The 27873-nt window shown below is 38.7% G+C and overlaps 1 long non-coding RNA gene across 1 annotated transcript; it reads left to right on the top strand.

Annotated features, from left to right (window-relative positions):
• The first annotated feature begins 1202 nt into the window (after positions 1–1202).
• Positions 1203–27873, top strand: LOC122455661. Its single transcript, XR_006274026.1, has 4 exons — positions 1203–1298; positions 14830–14991; positions 22520–22604; positions 27405–27873. It is a non-coding gene; the product is annotated as an uncharacterized LOC122455661 (long non-coding RNA).

The raw sequence follows: 27873 nt of genomic DNA, 5'->3' as shown, positions 1-27873 counted from the left end.
ATGACATTCAGTGGAATTCACGTTAGTGTACAGGTGGAATTTTAAGGCTCAAAAATTGTATATTAAAGTTTAGAACCATACTGTAAGCAATCTTTAATTACTGGAAAAAGGCAACAGGGGATGGATCACTTGATGATTACTTGTTCTGTTCATTCCCTCTGAAGCAGCTGGCATTGGCCACTGTCGGAAGACAGGATACTGGGCTAGATGGACCTTTGGTCTGACTCAGTATGGCTGTTCTTATGTTCTTATCTTCTTAATTAGGCACCAGTAAAGGTCTAGTTAGCATAGGTTTTTAGTATTATCGTGTAAAGAATTCCCTACTTTCTATTATGGACATTTTTATGTAAGTTTGGGCCTTGAGAATCTGCAGCAATCTAAACAGTCCATTAAACCAAAGTGCACATCCACTGCATTTTAAAGATTTTCCTCATTTAAAAATATTTCTTCTGGAAAACACATAATATCAAGATTTCAGTTTATCCTAAACAATGTGGTCTGATAGCATGGAAGGAAACCCAAGTATAATACAACACTAATTTCTGTGATAGAAAGACCAGTGGAGTAGCTCTGCACAAGTAAAAAACACATTCTGATGTCTATATCCCAGAATAAACTGAAAGATGGTAAAATCTTCACTCTCACAAGATCCTGACCTCTCCCTTATCTTGTAAGGACCTAAAAAGAAAAGAAGCATTTGCAGAAAACCACACATTCTGCATAAGGATCTAGAGAGCAGAAGTGTAATGGTCTCTCATTACCTGCTCCATTTTTTAAAAAAGCTGCTATACCTGTATTTACATGAGCACCTTGGTCATAATATGATCTTTTACTATGTATTAGAATGTTGAACATATTTAGCCAGCAAAGGAGTACTTATGTGGCTTCAATGAGATATGCTGCAATGCCATACACTGCATCTTGAATGTGTCTTAAGTAGAGATGGGAACTGAAGAATTGAGAATGCATCAGGATAATTGTGCTCATAATAAATGTCAAAGGAATTAATTAATTGCCATTTGTTTTTACAAGGTGCTGCCCCAGTTTCACTCTTAGCATTGTAAGACTGTGGTTCATTACTGACTGGTTAATGCAACCCAAAACTCCCACCCAAAACTCCACTGAAGTAATCATCTAATAATTCATTGATTGATGTGTTAAATACACTGCAACCAGAATATGCAAAACCCCCTCATAAATCAGTAATTATCCTCATCATGTACTTCCCAGAACAGAATAGCATTATGTGAAGCAAATACTTCAGATCCTAACCTGTACCTGACCTTACCAAAACTAAGGTAGAATGCAAGATTTATTTTTGGCAGATTGTCAACTTTTAGCTTTGTAAATGGATCTTATAAGGAGTATGCTGTTAACGCTGAGGGTGGCTGTTTTCTGGTTTGGGCATGTTTGTTTAACTTCCAAAAGAATTTTTAGAATCTGAGTTTTGCATTGTTTGTACCTAAAGAACCAGTGTGTAGATGTGAGTTTGTGTGTGTGCACATAGAACCTGAACCTTTGTGTGTTACATTAATGGACAAATGTGGTTGTTTTTTTCCTGAACTTAATAAATAGACTAAAAATTCAGCTTAAAAATCAGAGAACACTAGTCAGTACCTACTGCTGTTTAAAAATTATATATGAAGAAAGACTTTCTTTTTAAAGCTTCTAGCTCTATTTCTAAAGACTACTGTCAAGATGATATACTCCAGGAAACAAAAACATCTCTTAAATGATCACATCCCAATGCAGTATAAAACCATTTTGAAAAAGCATCTCTCTTTCTGTCACCTTGTCTGACAAGCTTTATGTAGTTTATTTGTATGCAAGTGAATGGCAGTTTATTGTGTCCCAGAGGATAGGATATTAATGATCATTTGCTCCCTGCTGTGTGGTCTGTCATAGTTTTGCAGAAAGAAGACTGACAGAAGTAACAACCAATCAGTATGCTAATACTCTGCCTGACAGTGGATAGTTGGTCCATTTTAGCCAAGGTTCTTCTGCCAAATCCTTAGGTAATTTTCATAAAAAATGCAATTTTTGATAGCATCTGCAAATTGCTAGATAGAAGCAGAAGCAGACTAAGAAACCATATATTTCTTTTGTGTAGCAGTCAGATTTCTATCTCAGCAGGTGTTTTCTAGGGGAGGGGAAAAAGACTTCCAATCTGAAAGCCCATTTTGGTCAGCCAGAATCAATCTCTAAAATATAGAGCAATTTGTTATATCAATATCTTAAGAACTCTTTGCAGCATATCAGAATTAAATCCAGCCCTGACAAGTAAATAGATACCAGAATATTTTTAAAATGATAGCTGGAAGTCAAATGTCAAAAAACCACACAGATTTGTTCTATATGATGTCATTCATTTTTTTCTCTTCACTGCCATGAAGCTTGTGCAAAACCCAGCTAAAGACAGTTGTTACCAGCTCTGACATACAAATAACCCAACGTTTTGTTAGTCATTTTGTATCATACAGTCCATGCTATACACACTCTGTGCCATAAAAATAATGTTTCTGGAAAATGATTTCTGAGTGTTTACACAGCACATGAACATATGATTACAGACAGGATTAGTGGATTTAGGTATTGATGGTCAGCTGCCATAAGTCAGCGCCCAAAAAGAGCTGTATTTCTATCCATAAAATTACATTTTATTCTCATTCATAAGTGAAACAATGAAAACAATAGAGAGAGCCAACATTACTAGTTAGTTTGAAAACAAAATCCTTAGGTGAATTTGATAATCAGGGAAAACAAATATGAGTAGAGAGAGAGAGAGAGAGTGAAAATCCTTGACAGGTATACATCAGCTTGAAACAAAAGTCTGCCTCCTTGTTGACAAATGGATTTGGACAAGGATGACCTTTCTAATGTGCCTTACCTGAAGAAGGAATTGTTGTTGATTACCTAAGGATGGGTTGCTTTTGGGACCTAATGCCAATTAATATCACTCATGTGTTACAGCTGTATATGATGTAAATTAAACAGATACATTATATCAGCTACGTTTCTATAAATGGGGGTGAGGGGAGAAAAAAAAGAAAATATACTTGCTTGCTGCCTGCTGTTCTTTATATGCAAATATTGGTATATTACATGGCAACATACTTGCCTTCCAAAGCCACATAAATGTTTTACTGTTTTATGAGATGTTTGCAATAAATGTGATTGATGATAATTTTTTTTATAATTGCCTATTAGAAATACTCTATTTTGTGACAAATCCTTTAGGAATTCAGTTTCAAATCCAAACAGAATAAGAGAAGATATCTGTACTAAGAGGTGGGTGGATTTGCTAACAAAGATCAAAATGTACATTTAGTCTGCTGTTTGATTTTACTCAGACAGTTCTTTAAGCTTGCTACCATCTTTTCCAGTTTACTGAGTTTTTCATTTCAGTCAAATGCAGACTTGTATAAAATACTGCTACTGTACCTCAGGGCAGGCAAATAGCTTTAAGGTACACTCACAAATAGTCACAAGGGTGGATAGCTATAATTATATTGGAGTGCATCCAAGAAATCAGCTATTCTGTTTATACTTATTGCCTCTTTGAATTTATGTGCACTTCAAGCAAACATACTGTAAATTGATTTTAATACTAAAACTGTTGACCTTACAATTGCAGTTTATTGACTATTTTTTCACATTACTGCTGTTGTACTGGAAAGATACACAGTCAAGAGAAATATTTATAGCAGGAAACTCCAGGTACATTGAAAGTGACCTTAGGTATTGCTGATAATATTTTTAAAAAGCAAGACTTTTTTTGCAATTATTTTTGGTCTAAACATCAACAGCCAAAATCTTGACTGATTTACTCCCTCTGCAGTTCCATTGAAATCAATAGGGAATGCATGAGGTGTAGATCAGCACAGAATCCAGCCCTATAATTACAATTTGCAAGGTTATTTTAAAATGGTAGGTCACTCAATTATTGCTCTTTGAACAATAGGCTTGTTGGGATGTGGGTATGCCTCCATTATCATTGCAGAGATCAGAAATGGGCATAATGGACTCCATCTGCACTGTGAAAGCTCATGCTCACTAGTGGCCCTTGATATATTTTTGTCAAAGATCACAGAATCAGAGTTTAAGTCCAGAAGGGACCATCAGATCATCTAGTCTGACCTCCTGTATATCACAGGCCACCAGCACCATCTACCACGCACACCTAAACCCAACAATCTAAATTAGATCAAAATATCAGTGCCCTCAAGAGATTAGATTATTATGTGCCACAGGAAGGCAATAGGAGAGACCATGGGGCACCAATGCCTGAGGCCCCTGCAATGGCAGGGAATTGATTACATAAAATATACCCAATTAATCCCAGCAAGTGACCTGCACCCTATGCTGCAGAAGAAGGTGAAAACCACCAAGGTCACTGCCAGTCTGATTCGGGAGAAAATTCCTTCCCAACCTCACATATGGAGATCAGCTGGATGCTGAGCATGTGAGCAGGAACAGCCAGCTAAGCATGTGAGAGTGAGAATGTTTGATGCCACCTCAGAGCACTGGCCTACCCCATCCAGTGTCCTATCTCCAGCTGTGACCATCTCTGAGGCTTCAGAGGAAGGAGACCAAAACCCAGAATACATTGGCTAGGGGTGGGGTGGAGAAGAAGAGAAATCCTTTCCTGACCTCTGCAAGTGACCAGCTGAAGTCTGATGCATGAGCTATAGGAACATAAGGAAAACAGGAAAGGAACCCCAGGGCTTCCTAGCCTGGTCCTCCACTATCACGTGCAATACAATTACAGACAGTAAGTATGAAAAATCAGGACAGGGGGTGGGGGGTGGGGTAATAGAAGCCTATATAAGAAAAAGATTCCAAAATCAGGACTGTCCCTATAAAATCAGGACATCTGGTCACCCTAGCACACCCCCCAGGGAGTGGCAGGGAACCACACATGTGAAACGGAGCTCATTTCTAGTTCAGGCCCATCTTTCTAAAAAAAGAACTTTAGGCAGGGTTAACATACATCTGGACGGGTGAGGCTTTTTTGGTTCTTAAATCGCTGTCCGGTAGGAATTTTTAAAATTCGGGAAAATAGATGTATGGTAACCCTGTTGGTACAAAAAATACATACTGGGGCACATCCCTTAAATCAGAACTTTTTATAGGGAACTGGTTGTTAAGATTTTGGCAGCTCATCACTGGAATCAAGAGAAGTAGTTTCTATTCTAGAGAGTGACTACATGTATGTTTTAGGGCAAGACTCACAAGGCTTCAGTTTCCCTATCTAAATATTGGGGAAAAATCTGACCTTCTTTGTAAATCATTTTGAGATCTATGGCTGAAAAGTTGTAATCATTATTATTATCCATAGAACCACAAAACAACTGCTTCAACAGCCTGATCCAAAACCCATTAAAGACTATGGACAAATCCAAAATATCAGTATTACAGCATTACAATGAATTTGTAACAGGTGACTGAAATGTCATATGGCACAGCCGAGCAAATATTAAAATAATCATATAGAACAAGAGATTCCATATATCTTAAAGTGCTAAAAAATAATGTACAATCTAGCAAACTTGTCCTATAAGACTAAGGAGAGATCAGATCATTCAGTTTTCTATTTTTCCAGGTAAACTAAACAAACAAAAAGCAGCAATTTAACCTAGTAAATGAATGGAACCAAAATAGGACTTTCACATCTGTGGATTATAAATCACAGATTTCCACAATAATACATATTTTTCCCTTCTAGATTAATTCAATTAAGAGGAAATTTGTCCGATTTTTTGCCAAAGAAATTAGATTTAACATATTAACTTGGGAAGACATCAGAGCAAATTTACTAGGCTCATTAGGCTTAGGAAATTAAGTTACAGAAAATTGTGCTTCCTAGTAATAGATTTAAGCAGTAATATTTAGCAGTCTGCCAAAGATACACAGATTTCTCATACAAATAGCTATAGGGACCAGCAACAGCCACTAAGTATATCTCAGCAGTACTTTGTATCACCTTTTTGCAAAAAAGAAAAAACTATTCCCATTTTGAAGAGTTCAGAAATATCAGGACTGTACTCAGGTGAGGAGTATTTATTGACCCTGTACAGTCAAAACAAGCTGAACCAAGCTCCTGAAAGGGTTTGAACGTTGCTATCTATCCAAAGGGAACTATGTGTGTAGAACCAAAATGCACAGGTTGGGAGGCTATGGATCTATCATGTGAGCCTGGACCTATAGGTTGTGATCATGTAAAAAGATCTTGCTGTATGATTTATTTCAGCTTTTTTGTACTCCAGGTTGGAGCTCACATCCTAAAAGAAGAAGTGCCAGAATGCACTTCTGATACTATATTATCACTCATAAATGATAGTACCAGAAGTACTGCAACACTGTTCCAGCTCCCCAGAATAATGCCAGAATGACTCGAACCCTGCTCTAGGTATTTTATCAACAAAACGCAGTGACTAATATAAATGGACCAAATTCAGACCTCAGGTGCATAGTTGCAGCTTGCACTAAGTTCAGTAGGATCCATGTTTGTATCTTTGCTCAGGATTAGCCAAGTCTCTTGTAATGTGAGAACTGCTATGGGCACAGTAATATTGGCAATTATGAGATACCATAGTGGACTAGATTCAGCCCTAGATTATGCTGGTTTTTGGATAAACAGGACTCCAGGAGATATGCAGAAGGGGATGCCACAGTGCAAGGCAACACAGACTATCCTCCACCAGCCAGGCCAAAAGTTGGCATCTGACTGGAGAGGTGGTATGGTTTTGGAGCCAAGGAATATGCTAATTAATCTAAAACTCATTCTACATCAATGGAAAGAGTCTCCCTCCATTTATTGTATGGGAAGCCTGAGTGCCTAATTTTCTGAATCCCACTGATTTTCTCAGCACCAAAAAGTTAGGCATGCTGCTGCTCGCAATCACCACACACAAATTTTCTTGTGAATCTAGCCCTTGAGATTTTGAAGGATAAAATAAATTGGAGGAAGAGGGGACTTAATGAGGGGAAGGGTCACAGACTATTCTTTTGAATTGCTTCAGGATTTTGTAGCCACCTGACAACCATAGTATTAGCTCAGGTCGTTACAAGTTCAACTCACATTGCTAGTCACACTCCCAACCTTCCATTTACTGTAGATTACAGGCTAGAAAGTTAGTTTTTTACACTTTCACCTACCTACCAATGGCCCCTGCTGTCAGAAGTAGGGATTCATTTTCCCATTGGGGTGAATGGCTTGTTTTGACTGCATGCCCTTGAAGATTAATGGAACTTGAACTTGGGTTCCTAGTAATAGATTCACCAGCCAGAGCAGTCCAAAGCAAGCCCAAATGCTTGAGTCTAGTCCCTTTCCTTAGGGCAGATTTTATTTAACAATAGAAGCTGCAATAGGTTCAACATAATACAAATTGCTTAGCAACAAAGACTCTACCGCTTTCTACAAGCTGGGAGTGGGAAGAAATATTCTCCCCCCCAGCTAACTTTTCCGAATTCTATGGAGAGCTCCTCCAAGGTAATTCCCGGACACTGTCTCTCTCCTGTCTGTTCTTGTTGGCTTAATGAATGTCACACACACTTGCTCCCGATTCTGTGTCCTACAGCTACTCCTCCCAGTTGTAAGTGGCCTAAGGCCTATAGCAAGCATGCTGGAACATGCACATGCACCCAAGCCCCAGAACCTTGTTACAGTTCCAATAAGCCATGTCTAGACCTTGACATAAAGGTCTCTTGTCTTTAGCTAAATAAAGTAACATGGAAGGAAGAAAATATGAGTTAGGAGTGAGAGCTGGTGGTAGATGAGGACAGGAAGGTTCCTGTCAAGGGGTTCAAAGACTGAGAAAGATGAATAGAGGAAGAAATAACAGGCAGTCTGGGATGGAAATAAAGTTGAAATTAATTTTTTGCTTTTGGGTTGTTTTTTTTTAAGAGAACAAAAATAAGGTTCACAGTTAGTATGAAATTTATATTATTTGTTTGCAAAATATCAAAATATTTGTGTGCACAGTACCTTGGTGTGCAAAATAAATGGTTCTTGTGACATCTGCTTTGCGAACCAGGCATTGGAATCTAACATTATTACAATCTGGGACAGTCTGATTTATTAAATAAATAAATAAAATAAAATAAAAGCAACAAAAATTGTTGAACATATGAAACTAATGCTGACACTGATTTCTTTAGAATGTTTTGTATTTCCCATAATACTTATGAGTGTGCTGAAGCTCAGAGCTTCTGGTTCATATGTGTTGGGTCTTTTAATAGAACATAATTTGCCACTGACAACTTATTTTAGAATCCCAAATAAATATCCAGTAGGCTTCTTATGGTTGACTCACCTCTTTTTCTTAAGGATATTGGTATGAAATTTTCTAAAAAGCCAGGGATCACACTTTTATTTCAAAATTTGCCCCATTAAATTTGCCCCATTAAATTTGCCTCATTAAATTTGTTTCTTTTCACAGCACCTCTTCAGTTTACCCACTTTTAGGGTTGTTTGCCAAGTTATGAAGCTAGGGTCAGTCATGCTTCAAATTGGTGCTGTAATTCTTGACAGTACAATGATCACAGTGATGTCCCTTGAAAATATACAGGATTGAATATTTATGGCTGATACATGTTTTGGAGCTGGGCAGGGCAGAAATTGTCAGACTAGAAGATTGCCTACCCTCCTATGATGGACATTTAATTGACTGTTTGACCAGTGGGTCCCATATCTATTGTGAAGTAAATAAGACAACCCTCTACTTGTTAGAGATCAAGCAAGAGATTACTTTTTTGCCCTCGCTTAATGTAGCTGGGAAATAGGTTTGTTATTTTTCTACAAAGAATGCACAGGAAGGAATATACTAACAAGTGTCAGCTGCATCCATGATCTATATGAAAGATCTCCTTAAAACCACTTTAAACACCAGCTTCAGTCCATATAAAATATCAGCTATGCAATGCTTATTCCTAGTTTGTACAGCTGGGGGCTTTGACCCTTCCTCAGCAGATGGTGTAGATAGATGGCTTAGCATATATTTTCAGGATCCATGTAAGATTTAAAAAATGGTATCTTTATTATTACTCTTTGTGGCAACAATGACTGGTTCGGAAGAAAAGCAATACCTAAAAATAATTGGGATTCAAATTCCCTGGATATTTTGAGGCAATTGTAGAATATGAATTACACTCTATCAAACCATTCTTCACATCTGAGGCCTTTTCTTACAAGTCACCATCTGGAAATTATCAAGATGCCCAGGAACTAGAAAATGTATAAACAGTATGGTCTAATTAATCGCTACACTCCCACGTTCATAAAGACAGAATAACTCATTTGTTTTTTTAATTTATGTATTTATTTATTTAACGTTTGCAGAGTGTTGGAGCCATGTTGGTCTCAGAGTGCTAGACAAGGTGGGTGAGATAATATCTTGTATTGTCTCTTCACCTACAGAAGTTGGTTCAATAAAAGAGATTACTTGTCTCTCTTATTTATTTTAAAAATTCCTGAGCAGGAGAGTAAGTTCTTGAAAGGAAGACTTGCATAAAACTGAACCAACCAGACAATATAGCTTTCCTATTCTTGGTCAACTCCTACAATGCTAGGACTCCCTACTATACACAAATACCACTGTCCCCAGTCACTAAAGCGACTCTCTTGGGACATAGCCATCGCTGGCAAGGGCAACTTGAATTAGGCATTGTATTTAGGGCCCTCTTAGGAAGGAGAAAATTATGAGTGTCCATGAGCCATCAAACCATCTGTGGCATAATAAAGTTCTTGCTGTTTCTCTCGCTCTAATTATCGTCTCCTTGTTGACATTCTTTGAGAGGCCAGATTAAATTTGATTGAAGCCAATGGAAAGATTCCCATTGATTTCAGGGAACTTGGTTCAGGGCCTTACCGAGGCAAAGTAGAAAATAAGAAAGCTCCAATAGTTTTCTGTTTGTCAGTGCAAGAGTTGAGCTTAGTTCTCACTGACTGGCAAGAGAAGACTTAAGAGCTAAGTGTCCTTTTCAACACTGGTACAACTCCATGGACCACAATCTGGGATTCAAATTTAGGTCTTCTTCTTGGCTGTGCTTTATCAGCCAGATAGCCCTTCTCATCTATTTATTTAAAATTGCTTTACAATAGAGGTAACTGAGGCAACGGAGGATTAAATAATTTGCTGCAGGTCCAACAGCAGGTTAGTGAGAGAGCCAGGAAGAGAACACTCTTGGTAGAGGAGAGACAAGACTTAGCTGTAGTGAATATAAAGTAGACTCTATAATGAGGATACCAAATGCAAATAGTTTCTGTAATTCTCCCTGAGGCTGTAGTTCTCAGATTAAGCACAGCTTGTGTTGCTAAATATCACCAAAGTACTGGCCTGAACCAAGCAATCATAGATGGTATTGCTTGCAGTGTATATAGCCAACCCATAGAGCCATCTGATAAAAGAGGTAATTTTTAAAGAAATCCTGGCAGACACGAAGTTATGTTACTCTAGTGCAGTGCTATATATTTTCACTCTGAAGTTTACAAAATACCTGTATTTATCATAGCAAAACTTTCAACAAAATGGTGAAAAATGTAGTTTCTGTTAGAGGATACATTTCACTATAACAGAGGAAAAAAACCACAGTTTTGCAAAATTGTTTTAGGCCTATGGTGATTGATTCTTAAAAAATATATATACATATATATGATTGTGGCTTCTATGGTTTGATGCCAGGAGAACCATATTTCTTAATACGGGATTGCTCATTAACATGATATATCCACTATTACCATATTAATCACAAATTGATTTCCTTTACAGACAGGGTAGTTGAAGAACTAATAATTGAAACAAACATTAACAAAGCCAGCTTTATTATGAATAACTGCCATCAATATTACCTTTGATAGTTACAGTATAAATTACTATTTTCCAGCTGTCAAATTTCTTTTGCTAGGATACTTTGAAAATAAAATGTGCAAAATCAAAGCAGTTATTGTAGGTCAAACTGCTGAAAAAGTTATTTTTATTCTGATGCTATTTTTAATTTGCTCTTTAAAGAAAGAGTGCAGATTTTTAATACTGTAGATGTATATATACACACACATTATGCTCTGCTTAAGGAATTTATGTCAACGTTCTGTAAATTTTTAACATTGCCCTTTATAAATGTTTCAGGGGCTATAGAAATGAGACAGGCCTATAAGAAGTTTAATGGGTCCCTGTTTAGCCATTTGTAATGGGGATTTAACTGCTTTGTTTGTGAGCTTCAGCCAAGAAAACAGATTACCTTCATCAAGTGCTAATACTCCAGAGTCAATCTATACTCTGTTCAGCTATGGAAAGGTATCATGGGATGTCAATAAGTACTGTAAACACTAATCCAGCAAACCTGTCAGCTGCTGTATAAAAAATTATTTCTAAATCCAAGCTTCAAGTCCATCACCACTCTTCCTTATCCAAGGCATAAAAAAATATGGTGCATCATCAGGGACACATCTCAAAATTCAAAATAATCTGCTCGTAATAATTGAAATTGTTGCAGTTAAAGGGATGCTTTCTGCATATCGGCAAGACAAAAGCATGTGATAAATATGAAAAAAAATCAAGGCCTCAGAGATGACACCATCACAACACAACAAATTCCATCAAAATGTGTTTGCTGAGGCACTAGATGGCTCAGGGGATTGATAATGGTATTTCAGAGACTTTCCCATCTCATTCTCCATTTTGAATTCAGTCCTAGTGTCAGTAAATGAAAACTATTACCATCCAACAGGGGTGAAAGTAATATCAATTTCTTACTGGTATGGAGGCCAACTCTGGCCCCTGGAAGGGGCGTGGCCTCAGGCAGAAGGTGCGGGGCTGAGGGTCAGCCTCCCCCAACCAGCCCATCCGTGCTGCCTGGGGCTCCAGCGGCGATTTAAAAGGGCCCGGGGCTCCAGCTGCTGCTACATTAGCGGCGGCCGGGAGCCCGGGGCCCTTTTAAATCGCTGGCCCCGGGGCAGTTGCCCCTTTTGCCCCCCCTGTTGGTGGCCCGGGGGGGAGGCAAAAGGGACAATGACATTAAAGAGCTGCCGCAGTGCTTTAACGTTGTTACCCATTTGATACTGTCTCGCAAGACCTTCTCATAAACTAGGGAAATACAACACAGATGGAGCTACTATAAGGAGGGGTGCGTAACTGGTTGGAAAACCTTTCTCAGAGAGTAGTTACCAGTGATGCACAGTCAAGCTGGAAAGGCATATTAAGTGGGGTCCCACACAGATCAGTTCTGGGTCTGGTTTAGTTCAATATCTTCATCAATGATTTAGATAATGGCATAGAGACTACACTTATACATTTTGCAGATGATAACAAACCGGGAGGGCTTGTAGGTACTTTGCAGGATAGGATTAAAATTCAATATGATCTGGACAAACTGAAGTGGCCTGAAGTAAATAGAATGAAATGGGCTGAAGTAAACAGGATAAAATTCAATATGGACAAATGCAAAGTACTTTGTGCTTTGGAAGGAGCAATTAGTTACACACATACAAAATTGGAAATGACTGCTTAGGAAGGAGTACTATGGAAAGGGATTTGGGCGGTCATAGTGGATCACAAGCTATATATGAGTCAGGAGTGTAGCACTTATCAGAGGGATAGCCGGGTTGGTCTGGATCTGCATCTTATGCTCCAATACATCTTTTAATCTATAAGGTGCGACAGGACTCTTTGCCGAGTGAAGCACTGAGTGTAGAAACATCATTCTAAAATGTATTGGCAGGCATGCTGTAAGCAAGACACAAGAAGTAATTCTTCCACTCTACTCTGTGCTGATTAGGCATCAACTGGAGTATTGTGTCCTGTTCTGGGTGCCACATTTCAGGAAAGATGTGGACAAATTGGAGAAAGTCCAGAGGAGAGCAACAAAAATGATTAAAAGTCTAGAAAACATGACCTATCAGGGAATATTGAAAAAATTGGGTTTGTTTGGTCTGGAAAAGAGAAAATTGAGAGGGGGACATGATAGCAGTTTTCAAGTACATAAACATGTTAAAAGGAGGAGGGAGAAAAATTGTTCTCCTTAATTTTTGAGAATAGGACAAGAAGTAATGGGCTTAAATTGCAGCAATGGTGGTTTAGGTTGAACATTAGGAAAAGCTTCAGAATAATTAAACACTGGAATAAATTACCTAAGGAGGTTGTGGAATCTTCGTCATTGGAAATTTTTAAGAGCAGTTTAGACAAACACCGGTCAGGGATGGTCTAGATAACACATAGTCAAACCTTGACTGCAGTGGATTGGACTAGAAGACCTCTTAAGGTCCCTTCCAGTCCTGTGGTTCGATGATTCTATAACCGACACCCTGGCTGGCAGTCTCAGTGTTGCAATGCCTAACTGATTTAGGAGCTTAAATCGCATTTAAGGTGCCTATATCACTTTTTAGAATAAGATTTAGGCTCCTAAATCAGTTAGGCATTGCAACACTAAGCACAGCAAAAATATGGGTCCATATGGCTAAGTGCTTAGCTGGATTGGGGGCAGCACTCCCAGCACTTTGTCGGATCAAGCCCATATTAAGGAATCTTGCACAATTGTTGCCTACATCATGTGAAAACACAAAACTTCACTCTCCAGTGCTTTCAGTCTGGCACATTTCATGAGCACTAAAAGTTTGGCATAAGGAATCTTTGAGATGCCTTTCTTGATTTTTCAGCTCCTTTGGCTGCAGCATTTATTTGATATGTTTTTAATGGTGTTATCATTTTTACACAGCTGAAACTGTGTTCTTACGAAGTTTGGTTAGATATATTTATTGCTCCCCAGTCAGATCTCCTTCTTCATATATACAATATGCTCGAGAGTAAATGTTTTTCTCAAAGCTTTGCTAGATTATAAAGAGGGGTGTTCAATGGAAGATAAATTATAAGAATTACATATGATTGGCATTTGGAAAAATATAAACAGAACATTATTTGAATTATAGTATATTAGGAGAATTTCTTTTATGTTTATTCAACAAATGTTTCCTAAAAGGTTTTCCTCCAAACCAAATTTCCAAAGAAATTTAATTTTCTGTCTAATGTTATTCTCAGTGGTTATAAACTTAATTAGCTTCTTAAGCATCACATTTATTTGCATTTGAGATAAATGTAATCTGTTCTTAGTATAACTTTTTGAAATCAAAATATGGACTAAAAAGGGACAAGTTTGATTAGTGGAACAGATACTGTAACAAGTAATCATAGCAATGAGATGTTAATTGGTATCTGGGAGGTTCTATTCATAGCAACAATAGGCCATAATAACACTCAGTGTCCTCTACTGCTCAACTGTATTTTGCCATGGCATTTATTATACTGACAATTATATTGTACTTGAATTTCTTGCCTGTCTTCTCAATAGAAAGGTATATAAAATGAATCAGGCACCTGTGATTTTGTGAGGCACACTGTTTGGAAGTAATATACTGTAATTTACCATAACTCCTGTTTGTTTCTGGAAGTCAATGCACAGAAATATAACAGATTTTTCTGCACAACATAAAGGACTAAACTGTGAGCCTTGTGCTTACACAAAAAGTCCCAGATTGTCAGAAGGCTTAGTTTCAAGAGTCAGGTATGTAGGATTTATCCCAAATTCTAAACAAACTAGAAGAAATCATAGGGTTTAACAAGAGATTTTCCACTCATCATCCTGATCTCTGTATCTATGTTATATCCTTTTTTAACGTCACATCCCATCTGTCTTGTCTGTTTAGATAGCCAGCTCTTCAAGATGAGACTGTCTTATTTATGTTTGTACCGAACCTAGCATGATGGGACCTCAGTCTCTAATCTGGGCCCTAAATGCTACTGAAAAAAGAATAATAAAATAATTTTCTGTGCCCTTAAGGCACAGGTCAGAATTGGAGCCAATGCTGAGCTGCACCATGCCACTGGCACAGTGTCTTATGGAACTGGATGGAGCCCCATTACTATGTCACCCTGAAAGAGGTGCAGCGACTACCACCTCTCTATCTGTTTTGGTGAATCTAACATCAGCAGTGCTGCAAGGGTGAGAGACTCCTTGTATATATGGCTGCGGACATCTTGTCCATAATTAGTATATGTGATTGAACACACACTATAGTCAGAGGCGTACTTTTGGGAGGTAATTTGGAGGAATGAGCACAGGGTTGGGAGTCCAGAGAAGTTCTAATCCCGGTTCTGTAGTGTGTCTTTGTAGAAGTCCTTTCAAAATTTTCCTGCTGCCTCGGTTCCCCCATCTGTAAAATGGGGTTAATAATAATTGCTCACCATACTTGGAGATTCTTCCCAAAACACTCTGAGCTTTCACTGGGTTTTCTAAGAGACTCTCAGATTTTGAAGAGGCCAGAATGCCTGTCACTTCTTTCGACTGAGATCCCATTATTCTAGGAACTTTACAAGAAATATAAAAAGACATGATCCTTGTCCCAAAGACCTACAGTCTAAAAAAGAATCCATGCTCAAAGACCAAAATGCTTTGTAATTTTGACACTTACTGAATTTATATTATTTAACTCACAAGTGAAGATCATTTTATTGCTATGTAGTGTGGTGGATGCTCCTTTGTTTTGACTTTGATACCTTAAATATGAGAATTACATTAGCTACCTTCAATCTAGTCCTCTGCTAATTACCCTTATGGAGCAAGTCATGCTTCTTTCTCAGAAGGTTTTCCTGTTTCCCAATCCTTCAGAATTTTGGTATGTAATTGATCTGAGACTAGGTCTTTGCCAATTTTTCAAAATTACTGTACATTTAAGAAGAATTATGCAAAAACAAACAGGCAACCCAAAAACATACAAGTTTTGGGAGGACAGGATTTGCTGTTGTAGTTTATTTGAAGATTCTGAACATGATATTCAGCTACATTTATGAAGAAAAATTTAAAAAACCCTCTCATGATTTAGAAACTACTTCTAAGAGACCTACTCTCCTGTTAGGACATGCAAAACATTAAATAATAGTTTCAGATTGACTATGAAGGTGACAGGAAAAACCTCTAGTTTTCACTACTTCTACAAGAAAAATCAATCCTTTAGGGTTTAAAGGGTGTTCAAAAATACTTAGCAAATAAACCAATATATTTTTAATAAATTAAAAATTAAAATTTTATTTGCTCAGGCACTGGGGTCAAGCACTACGTCCACATTTGATCTGTGAAAAAAATAATTATACTGCATTAAGTCATGGGGAGGCGAGATTGGAAACAGACTTTCCTTCCTGCCCAAAACTTTTCTGCAGATGATGAAGGGAGCTCATCACAAAACCTCTGTAAAGACACTTTTTGCAAAGCCAAATGGATAAAAATTTGCCACTTGTTATATGGCTGTGCTTCAGTATTTCTCACTGTAAAAAACATTGACAATTGACTTTTGTGGAAATCAGCAAATCTTGGCAAACGCAGAAATCAGAGTTTTTGCATAAAGACACTTCCTGTTTCACATACCCTACACCTTAACCTCTTTCAAATGTGAAAGTCAAATGAGGCACTCCAGGCTGTAACTATTTCCTTTCATGTCCCTGATGTCATCAAAACATCAGGTAACAGCATGACTGGGCTTAATCATTCATAGCTGATAAGGAGAAGGTGGTTGCATCAATAATGCAGCCTTAATTGGGGTTATAAATATCAACCTGGATAGGATTTAAAACACAAAGAAGAATGAGTTGAGAAAGTGATGAAGGAATAAGATTTGACAAGGGCAGGATTGAAAATAATGAATGAGAGAAAAATGAGAGAGGAAAAAGATGAGACAAGAAAGACAACAAAAAATTCATACATGCTATGAGATTTAAAACTGAAACATCCTGCAGCTGCTTTTCCCATCACCTTTAATGAACAAGGGATAACCAGAACTCAGTTCACCAAACCTGAGCCCAAAGATTTTCCCTGTCTGTGCAAAAACCTAGTAATCCTATCAATACCCAGCATCTTTCTTCTCAAACTAAACTCTACCCTCCTTTAAACAACAACAACAACAACAACAACCTAAAAATGCTTCAACAATCCTGACTACAGTTTCTCTGGAATTTTTTGATGAAGTGTTCTTTCATCACAAAATGCTGATTGGTTGAAATCAAAACTTTCCACGGGAACATATCACTTTTGATTAACTTTTCTTGGATAAGGTTTCTCGGGTCAAAACCAGTGAGAGAGAGAGAGAGAGAGAGAGAGAGAGAAAGAGACCTGATTGATTCAGAGCAGGGATCTGAATCTCTCTCATATTTTGGGCAAAATTTCAAAAAAGTCTCACATTCATCCCAGTGCAGAACAGGACACTTTGAAAGCATTACAATTTTCACAGGGTGGGAAAACTGTATCCTGCTCACCTGTAATCCTGACCAAGGAAATACAAATCCATTTTCATTCATAAGCAAGTAGACAATACAGTTCTCATAGCTGCAGTCACACATATTCCAAAAAAGGGTGATTCAGCTGGTTCAAAAATATCTTTCTAGTATCTTCTACAACAAAGCAAATCTGACCTGTGCTAGTTTACTTCTGCGGGAAACTGCCTGAGAATGAACAACTCTTGCATGTAAAACAGGTTCCTCTTCCCGAAATTGATTAACTAAAATAATTACAATCAATTAACAACCTTCCAAGGGTTGCTACAATCCAAAGAAAGAACAAAATCAAGCAGGTGACCTTTAGCATTAAATATACCAGAAAATTTACATACTAAGTTAATACAAAAAGACTCAGGGCCAGATCCTCATTTGATACAAATGAGATGGTGAACCATTGCTGTACTGGAAACAAATATGGAAACAAAAAAAGTTAAAGGTTTGAAGAACAGAGTATAAATCACAGCAGATTCAGCCTTTTTATCTGCTCAACATTCTTTATCAGGAATATTTGTGAGTGGAGAGATTTCCTTCATTTTAAATTACTCTATGAATTTACTCTGAATTATTTTATAAATTTAATTTTTCCATGGCTTGTTCCTATATGTTTTGTTTAATTTTGACTGGTCATAAGAGTTTAATGGAACTGTAGCTGTTCCCCAATGGTCTTTTTCTTTCTAGTCTTTGTAGTCCTGGCCTCAGGCTAGGGTTCTGGACATGGAATTTGGGAACACTCTGCTCTGGTGTATTAAGAATTTCCCACCCCATACATAATATACCAGGTTCTTTATAGCATTTTCTGGCCTGGAGTTTTCTGTCAGCATGATCATAGGTATTTATGTCTGAACATGCAGTGGAGGGTGTGGACAGATGCTTGAATGGTATGTTTCATTGTCTCTGTGCCTCGGGACAAGTGTCCTCCTCCTGGGTTAGCATCTTTATTGTACTATATAATAACTGCCATTCCTGGTCATTGAATGGATAGAAGAAAGAAGTCATAACTGCAAAGGATGAAGAAACTGCTTTGCACAGTTGGTATATTTAGCTCCTAGCATGAGGCAAGCATCAGCCCTAACATGGGAACCAGCACAGTTTTGTCATAATACGCCACTTCTGCCAGCTTCAGATGACAATGGGCTACTGCAAGGAAATATCAGGCCAGTTTGTTCAATGTGACAGAGAAAGCAGTCAAGAACTCTGTGTTCAGACTTCAGGGAGACATGGTGCATACTGTTCAGTTGTAGTCTGACTAGTTCAGTGTATTGTTATGGTGTCTGGAGAAGACCGTTTAGCAGAGAATGACATATTTCTGGGATATACCAAGATAAATGACAATGCTACTATGGAACTCATTACTCATGATGATTTGGGAATGAAGAAGCAGAAAGGTGATGAAATGGAGTCATAGAGAAGGTACTAGAAGAGGAAGTCTTACAGAACATTGCTAATACCTTCCTTAACAGTGTCTATAACAAAATACCTTTACCTTCTGTGGTGGGTTGTAGGGGAGAAATTGGAGCTCGAATAAGAGACCAAACACAAGAGATGATGCAAGTCCCTGAAGCCCTATTTATGTTTCTAATGCTTCACACAGGCAATCTCATTGGAAACACCAAAAACAAATTATAGCTGTGAGTATTTTTCCCAGTGATCCAACTCATATAATTGGTGCAGTATGTCAGGGAACAGTTACATGCAGACTGACCCCTAAGAGCTGAGTATTTCATTTCTCAGTAACCATATAAAGCATAATCATAGCAATGTATACGCTCATCAGAAGAGCCAGGGTCAGCAGCATCTTGGCTTAGGTGAAGGGGTGCCTCTTTCATCACTAAACAATGACTCAGGGAAATGCCTTTTCTGATGTGGAGACAGGGCTGCAGAACCAGCAATGGACTCAGTTGTTCCTAAGAACCTCAGTGTTTTCTATGCCAGCTGAATTTAGTTTAGGGTTAAATGGGCAAAAAGTACCACCATGAACAACCTCAGTCCTCTTTAGTGAATGCTGCCTATGCAAAGATGCTGGCACTTACTACATGTGGCCAGAAGGTTCTTTTTTTAAATGATAGTTGCTACCACGTCATGATAGGATGTACCTCCTTTCCCCTACTGCTCCCCACAAAACAGGCTGTATCAGGGCTCTGCTGATCAACAAGGTAGCAAGGCATATTCATGTCACCGTGAGAGGATCCACTTAACTGCAGACACACGGACAAGCCACAATGAGCTGTACACAATGAGCTGAATTCAGCTGTAGCAATCATCATGTCACACTGTCACACATGTCACACATTTCCAGGCTACGCTAGAACAGTGGATGGTGATATAGTCTCTCATTCAGGTCTGTAGTCTCTGACAAGTGGCAAAATACAAGGAAGGCAGTGCATGATGGCAGTTTTCTGTATGCATTCTGCAATGTGTACTGTTTCAATTGCTCCCTCATCACTCAATGAGAACTTTGTGGTATTCTTATCACAACCAGGAAGATTTGTGAACACTTCAGCTGATCTCATGCCATACAACATTCTCCAGGAGCTTCATGTGGAGAATCAAATTCTATGCCACCCGATGAAGGAGAAGGCAACAACATAGTGAAATTTCACATCCTGGATTAGCTCTACGAGTATCAATTAGCTACTTACCATCCATGCTCCACTCAGATTCAGCAGTCTGCACTTAACACCAGCAGAGTGGTCATTAATAATGACTCTGTGACACCTCCAGTCCACAGACATGGTCAGTGATACATATTGAAATCCATAAACAACTGCCTGATGGGATACCAAAACAAAACAAAGAAAAGCTACATAAGCAGGAAGGCTCTGAAAGATCTATAAGTGGCCCATGCCTCCCCCACTCCTGCTTGAAAATACTAGGTTTTCTTTCTTGATTGAAAGAGAGGAAGAAAAGCTCAACTGACCCACTGGCTGTATGTGTGACAGGAATGCCCATAATGGAAATGCCGGGCAAGACTAATGTGAAAGTAGTAGTTAAGTGAGGGGAGAGCTCTGCGGGAAATCCTGGAATACTTTATTGCTGCCAAGCTGCAGACTTCATTCCAGGGAAAGGCTGCACATATGGCCAGTATACTATTGCTATATCTGCCAGTATAGAACCTCAGCAGTATTGGTAGCAGTTCAGGGACCCATAGCTGGCCTTGTTTTACGTTCAGCTGTACAAATCCCACTGGTAAGCTATGCCTTTCCTCTAAGTGCCTTCTGAGTACAGCAGATGCTGTAGTCACCAACAGGTGAACTTGCCTCTCCATAGAAAATATGCAGGGGCTTTGACATCATAAAAATGAACAAACCACGGCTTCCACAGGCATACAGACTACCAAAACATATGGCTAGAAGCAGGTAAGCAGATGCACAGGACACAAACCGGGATAATCAAGGGGATAACATAAAAGATTTGGAGCACCAACAGTTGGTTTATTTCTCTTTCCGCCTCTCTCTGTGTCTGCCTCACACTCGCACATTCATAGGGTTTTTATTTGAAGTATGTTATGAAAAGATTGCTTACCTTATTGACAGTAAGTGTGGCCAGGCTTCCATTTTCTCCCAATTAGCAGGACAGGATCTGCCTGTGTCTCAGTTTTCTCCTGGTCTTGAGGAGTTTAGCCCTTCAGCCAAACTATAAGCTCCCTCAGTTCCCTCAAGGGTAAAAAAGAGTCTAATTCCTTTTACTCTTCAGTTCAGGGATTCCACAAAAAGTCATTCACCTTCCCCAGATCACAGCCCTCTCTCTAGGGTCTGTGTAATCTCATCCTTAGTTGGTCACAACAGCCCTGTACCCATTGGTTGCAGGAGTATCCACTCATCCCCACAAAGGACACAACCAAAGCGGAGAGCATATTAGCTCCCTTATCTACCACAGACTCTAGGCCCAAAGCCCTAAACAACAAAGCAGCCATCTGCTTCAGACTCGAACTTTGCTTTAGCCTTCCCCCAGGATTACCTCCTATCCAGGCTAACTGACTTCCATCTCTCCCTCTATGGTCCTTTTCCCCAAGATTCTTTTTCAGCATCTGCTTATCAAGGAACCCAGAGCAGGTCTTGCCCCGGCCCCTACCAACAAGCTGCTGTTCTAGCTAGCTCTACTCACACTGAGATTGTGGTTTGGCTTCTTAGCAGGATTTGCTCTTAACCTGTGGTGACAGTGATCCCTGCGAACTACAAGTCCCCAAATTGCTTTGATCTGGGAGGAAGCAAAACACAGAACAGATCCAGGAGTTCTCTTAAAGGCCTGCCTTGTCCTGTGTCAAGACCTCTTGAGAACTTCTAATGCAAATGTAAATATGTTAGTCATGAATACAGCTGGTCAGAAATTATTGTCAATTTTTCCCCCAACAACAACAAAGGACATTTTTGTTAAAATGAACACACTGACAAATGTTTTCATTTTGATAAAAGATCATTTAGAAAAAAAGATGTAAAGCACTTTGATAATCTTGAAACATTCCACTTCAAAATTTCCAATATGGAAAATGTTGAATTTTTGTTTCAAAATGACTTTTTGAAAATAAATGATTTTTTATATAAAAATAGTTTAAAAGTGATAAAGGCTCAAAATCAAAACAAAACATTTCACTCAGCCTGAGATTATTTTTTTTCAGAATTCCATTTTGCAGGAAATTTTGAAATGTTTAAATTATGTTTCATTTTGGAATGGAAAATATTCAAAATCACAACATTTTGAATCACATGAATCAGAAAATCTGGTTCTCACACCCAGCTCTGTTTATGAGCACGCAATGGTAAGAGTTGAAAAACCCCTTTCCACAAGTATTTATGTAAATGTAACTAATCCCCCTGGGACTGACAATAGTGGTTGAATCTGGGACCTGCAGCATTAAAACTATATCTTGGTACTTTTATATGCCCATCATCCCTACTATTTCAGACCTCAAAAAAAAAACCCTCAAAAAAACTCATCACCTCACCTCCTGTAAGTTATCATCCCTATTTTGCAGATGGGGAAGTGAAAAAAAAGAGTAAATTAAGTGATTTTCCAGGTCACGCAGGAAGTCTGTAGCTAAACTAGGACCTAAACCCAGGTCTTCCTGGCTAAAGCCAGTGCCCTATCCAGTATACTATCCTCCCTCTACCATTTGAGCAAAGGATTAAACCTCTTGTTTTGCTGAAGTGAGAGCTAAGTCCATTAGCTAGAAGTAGTAATAAAATGTATAAATCTCTCATGTACAGCAGCCACAAGAGGAAGACAGAGACCCACACGGTCCTAGAGTGAATGTGGAATGTACATGTGGAATGTACAATCACAAAAAGGGGGGTGAGTACACTGAATTTATTTTTATTTTATTTATTTTAAAATTCTTCTGGAAATGTTACTACAATGTTTGCCCTGTGCTAGTTTAAAAGTAGTAACAATTCTTAGAGATATTGTAATACAGAAGCTGCACTTTGGCATGTGTTCTACACCTTCTTGTCCTCTTTGCCATCAGAATGATACAAGTGATATTCCTGTTATATCAGCAGTCAGTTTGTTATCTGCTAAGAACAATGGGCCAAAATGTGTGGGGCACAGGATTGTTTTAGATCTGAAATCAATTTTAGAGTTACTGCTGGTCAATACCACTACAGTCCCCATAATGAAAAGTGATTTGTGCAGCAAAGATAGGAAATTTAAGTTGTTTACCTCTTTGCAGGCTGAACCCCCTATTGATTTGATGCGGTTGGTGGACCAAGCCAACAACAGAAGTGAATGCGGGGAAAAGATCAATGTGTGGAGGAAATTCAGTTTCCTGGTCCCTCCATGAGACAAATGGCAAAGGAACAGCATGTAGCCCAATGCATTTTCTTTGTACAATTATCTAATAATTATCTGAAAATGCGTATTTGGGTAAAGAGCCCCAAATCATTTTTGGCAATAAGGATCATCTCATGAACCAACCTATACAACACATTTTTGAACACTTGTCTAATTTTCAGTATACTGTAACTTCTCACACAATATCATACTGCAGCAAGTCCAATGTAAAATTGGAAAGTTCTTCTAGGAAAGTATAGTTTACAATGGGGAAAACTCAAAACATATCCATGTAATAGTTTGGAATTAATTATGGTATTACAGTTTTATTTGATTGTTTTTTTGTGTTGCAAAGATGTCAGACATAAGAACGGAATATTTTCATAATACATGGGTATTAGCATTTTTTCTCATCATCCTCAGCTTCTATAGTACCTTCCCTAAACTGTAGCAGCTAATCCTGCAAACATGCACATGAACAATGTTATTCCCATGAGTAATCCCAGTGACTTCAGTGGAACTACTAATTTGTCAAAAGTTACTCAGGATGCCCACTTTAGTGGTTGGGCCTATAGGCATGATTATATAAAAGGCTCTTTATGAGAGTCAGCCCATCATTTTTAATGATCAGTTGTAGTCAGCACTTATGGTAGAATTAACTGCCATTTCCAGATTTTTTTAAAACAATATTTCCAGTCCTTAGAATAAACTGGATTATTCCTGCTGACCCATTCCACTAACTGTCTTTCTGTGTAAAAATCTGTGTTTTGGTTTCCTGCAGGAAAACACATACCATTTATGGAGTGAAATGAAATCTTCTGTAATTGGGCACGAGTTACAGAAAATTATAGCTAAAATTGTGTATTTAAATATCTTATTTTGCTAGTGATTTCTCTCTTAGTAAAACTTCTGTTGGATGGATTCTTCTCTTTTGAGATACATCTTTTCCTTGATGCAGATGTATAACTCTCATTTATATCAGAGGAAGTTACCTGTGAGTCGAGGACTAGATCATGCAAACCCTTCGTCACATTAATAGTCTTTATTCATGCAACTATTCCTGTTGGCATCATTGACACTACCTGTGAGGACAACTCACATGAGTACTGTTTGCAAGGTTTGGATCCTGAGAGAACAGATCTGTCAGCCCTTTAACACATTGCAGGATCACTTTCCATCATGTTGCTCCATACTAAGGTCCACAATTTCGATACCCTTCTGAATACACAATAGTACCTTACTCAGCAAATACTCAGTTGAAAGCACTGGGAATACTCAACGAGACAGGGAATATACAGGATGAAGAAAGGTAGCAGTTGAGCCCAAAGGAAACACAGGAGATGATGGCAGTTGCTTTGATATAAAACTGGAGTGATACAGATGTGAATCTGGCCCAGATTGCATAAAAAGTTGATTGTGTGCTGGAGCAGCAACAATAAAATCAAGTTCTGAAAAATGGAAGAAATAATTATGATTTCACAAAGATAGAAATTATTCTTTTAAATAAGCACAAGATTACCCATTTGTTTTTCCTTTGGAAAACTGCCCTATTGGATATAACAGTGATGCACACAAGAGGATAAAATATTTTTTATGTTATGTCTTCCTGTTACTTCTACTTTTGTTGATTGATGACTCTCTTTCTCTTGGCTTTTGATTTTGCAAGGCTAAATCAAAAGCAAAGTCCCAAAAGAGAGAAGCAGTGATATGTGACCGTTCAGCATAGCTGCCTGTCTTTTGGTCCACTATAGAATATTTTTAAAACATAAAAAAAAATCAGTTCCTAAGGACAGTAATCAATCCTGGTTAGCTGAGAAACTGGAGATCCCATGGTGGCTGTGTGCTTGGCAAGTATCCACTTTCCTGTGTATTACAAGTTTAAGTAGAAACAGAGCTAGGCAACAACAGGTGGCCTCAGGCTCCAGAAACTTATCCTCTCCTCCAATACAAAATGTATAATTCGTAGTTAATACCTCATCTAAATGTGTCCAAACAAAACCAAGGACCTGTTTTGCCTTTACTCAGACTGTGCATGCCTTAGAATTTAGCATAATTTAAACAAAATATAACATAACTCTTTCACAGATGTCACATGATGTTGATATTCTCTTCTTTGCAATTTAGGACTTGTAATTTTTAGAAGGTTTGACTGCACAAAGGACTGTGCATGTCCCAGAGGCATAAATAAAAAAAGGATAGTACTCGTGGAGCTAAATAACTAGGGAACAAATAGAAAGGGGAAAAAAGCCAGTTATTTTTATTCTCCAATTTAAAAAAATTATAGATGGCCCACTCTTTCAACAGCAGTTGCATGTGTTGGTACCCTGTTAGGACTGGACTCATATGCATTCCAGAAGGTTTTAAAACAAAACCCACATCTTTCATACAGCTTTTTAGGCTCTCCAAGTATCTTCCCAGCATAGAAAAACCTCTGAGTGGCACAGGGCTCTTTGCCACTTCTGTCCCCCTGTCTGGGTTGTGGGGAGTGACCCAGGACTTGGCTGGCAAACAAGATGTGCCTGAAAGGTTACTGTGCTGATGATCTAGAGCAACCCTTGTAGGTGGCCATTCCAGCGTGGCATATATAGCCTAAACATAATGCTGTTATAACTAGTGCCAAGGGCCAAGCTGTCCCTGGCAGGCCACAAATTCAAGGGAGCATAAAGGACATCAGGCCAGTGCTATTAACTGGTGTGAGAGGAGACTCAGACTCATTATCTGTAGAGTCTGAGAACTTCACTGCAGATATTAAAAATGACTGCACCACAACTATAGGGGGCAGAATTTGTCTGGGCTTACCAAAAGAAGGGCAGCTCTACTTTGTGATTGGGGGGGTGGCAGGGAGAGGAAGAAGGTCAAAAACTGCTGCAAAAGGTTCTTGGTGGTCAACTTTGCAGCAATGACTCCTGCCCCCCAGGAATGTGCATAAAGGTACGAAACCTGGGTGGGGCAAGTCTCTATGTGAAAGCAGTGAGGAAGCCAGCACCCACCCTCCCTCCCCTAGTGGAGGCGAATGGCAGGCTGGGTTAGGACTTGCTGTGGGCATTACGCCAGTCGCTCCTTTTAAATGGGGGCTGAGAAGGAATTTTTCCCGCACAACTAGAATGGGCTTCTATAGTGTGTGTTTTTTTTGCCTTCCTCACAGCGGGTGTGAGGATGGACCTTTTCTGGTGAATAGAAAACATGGTAGGCCATATGTCATAACTTATTTTGTAATATTGGGTGGGTGTTCAGTGCAGATACTCCATAGGGAGGGCAGCCAGTGACCAGATAAATGGCCTGGTAAAGAACTTAAAAGGAGGTACTGGATAAAGAAACAGAATGGGGGAGAGGGTTCGGGGACTCCCATGATTGGTACGACAGGGAGCCAACCCTTCCCCCCTGCCCCCCACCCTGTTCTCATAGCCCTCCTTAACCCTCTTACGAGGCTGGTGGATGTTAAGGTCCAAGACATGGGTCGGCTGGGGGACCTGGATGGAAACAAAGGAGCGGCAGAGTGGAAGCCCTGGAGAATTGATTTGAATAAGCATGGATTAAACAAAGGGGAGCTGGTAAAAGCCCCAGAGAATTTATTTGAATAAGCATGGATTTGCTTGCACTGTACACTTTATCTGTCGGGTAGTCCCAGACATCTATACAATAAAGTTGCGGCCTGATTAAAACCTTTAACAAGCCTCCTGTCCTTCTTGCGGTATACCCAGACAATGAAGTCTTGAGATCAAAGGGGCCAAAATGTGCTGCCAGATATAGTTGTAAGACTGCACTGATTTTAATGAAGCATGACTTAGAACAAAACTTATGGAAAAATCCTATAGGAGTAGTAGCAATATTTTTGTAGGACTCTATGGACATTAATAATGGTCCATAATGGTTACTTTAAAGACCTATAAAACTTGATAGAAAATTATATCCTTCTACGGTTTTTTTTTTTTGTTTTAATTGTCTTGTAGAATTCTATTGAAGGGATATAAATCTCCATTAAAAATCTATAGGATGGCTGAAAGAACCTTTAGGAAGAATATAATTTGCTATTCATTTCTACAGGATTTTCTGCCAAGGGGACTTTAGCCCTAGATGTTTTCAGTATTATTTCAAAATGACTCTTGAATTAGCAGTAAAGTAGAGTGCTGATCTGTTCCTGGCCTCAGATTTGAAATGACTTTTGCCAAAATGTGCAGAACTCTCTGAATTATCAAAGGAGCTATATTTTAATATCTGGGCCCAGATGTTTCAGCAGTGTTCATGGGAGCTGCATGATTAAAGCTCCATTGGGAAAGTTTTCCTTCCCTCCTCCTTGCTTCACATCTATACCTTGTATTATAGACTATTCCACCGCAACTTGATCGCAATTCAACATTAATCAGGGCAATATACAGAAACTGGAAGAGCTATTCACCTCTGCAACAGATTTGAAAGTTACAGCTAAGTTCAGGTAAGCATGTTCACTTTCGAGGACTTGTCTGATCAAAACCTCCGAACTTTTGATCCTGTGTACCACAGGTTTTCCAGTCCCATGGTGCACTCTTAGTGCACAAAATTGCAAGGAAGCACAATAAAATTAAAAATTTTAAAAGACAATTTAGTAGTATATAGTGAAGGGACCATTGTTCATATACATCTACAGTATTTTACTGTAATATCCCAAGCACTACAGCTCATAAAGTGATACCACAGTATTTTGGACTATTACATCCTTTTATTTTGACCTGATGTGTCCTGCTGACAACTATCTGCTATAATGAAGAAAGGAGCAAGCCATCTGGCCACCTTCTGACTGAAGAGGACCTTTGGT

This window comes from Dermochelys coriacea, chromosome 9, assembly GCF_009764565.3.
Source record: "Dermochelys coriacea isolate rDerCor1 chromosome 9, rDerCor1.pri.v4, whole genome shotgun sequence".
Lineage (NCBI taxonomy): Eukaryota > Metazoa > Chordata > Testudines > Dermochelyidae > Dermochelys > Dermochelys coriacea.
The sequence above is the reverse complement of the archived record's forward strand: the minus strand, read 5'-3'. Positions and strand labels throughout refer to the sequence as shown.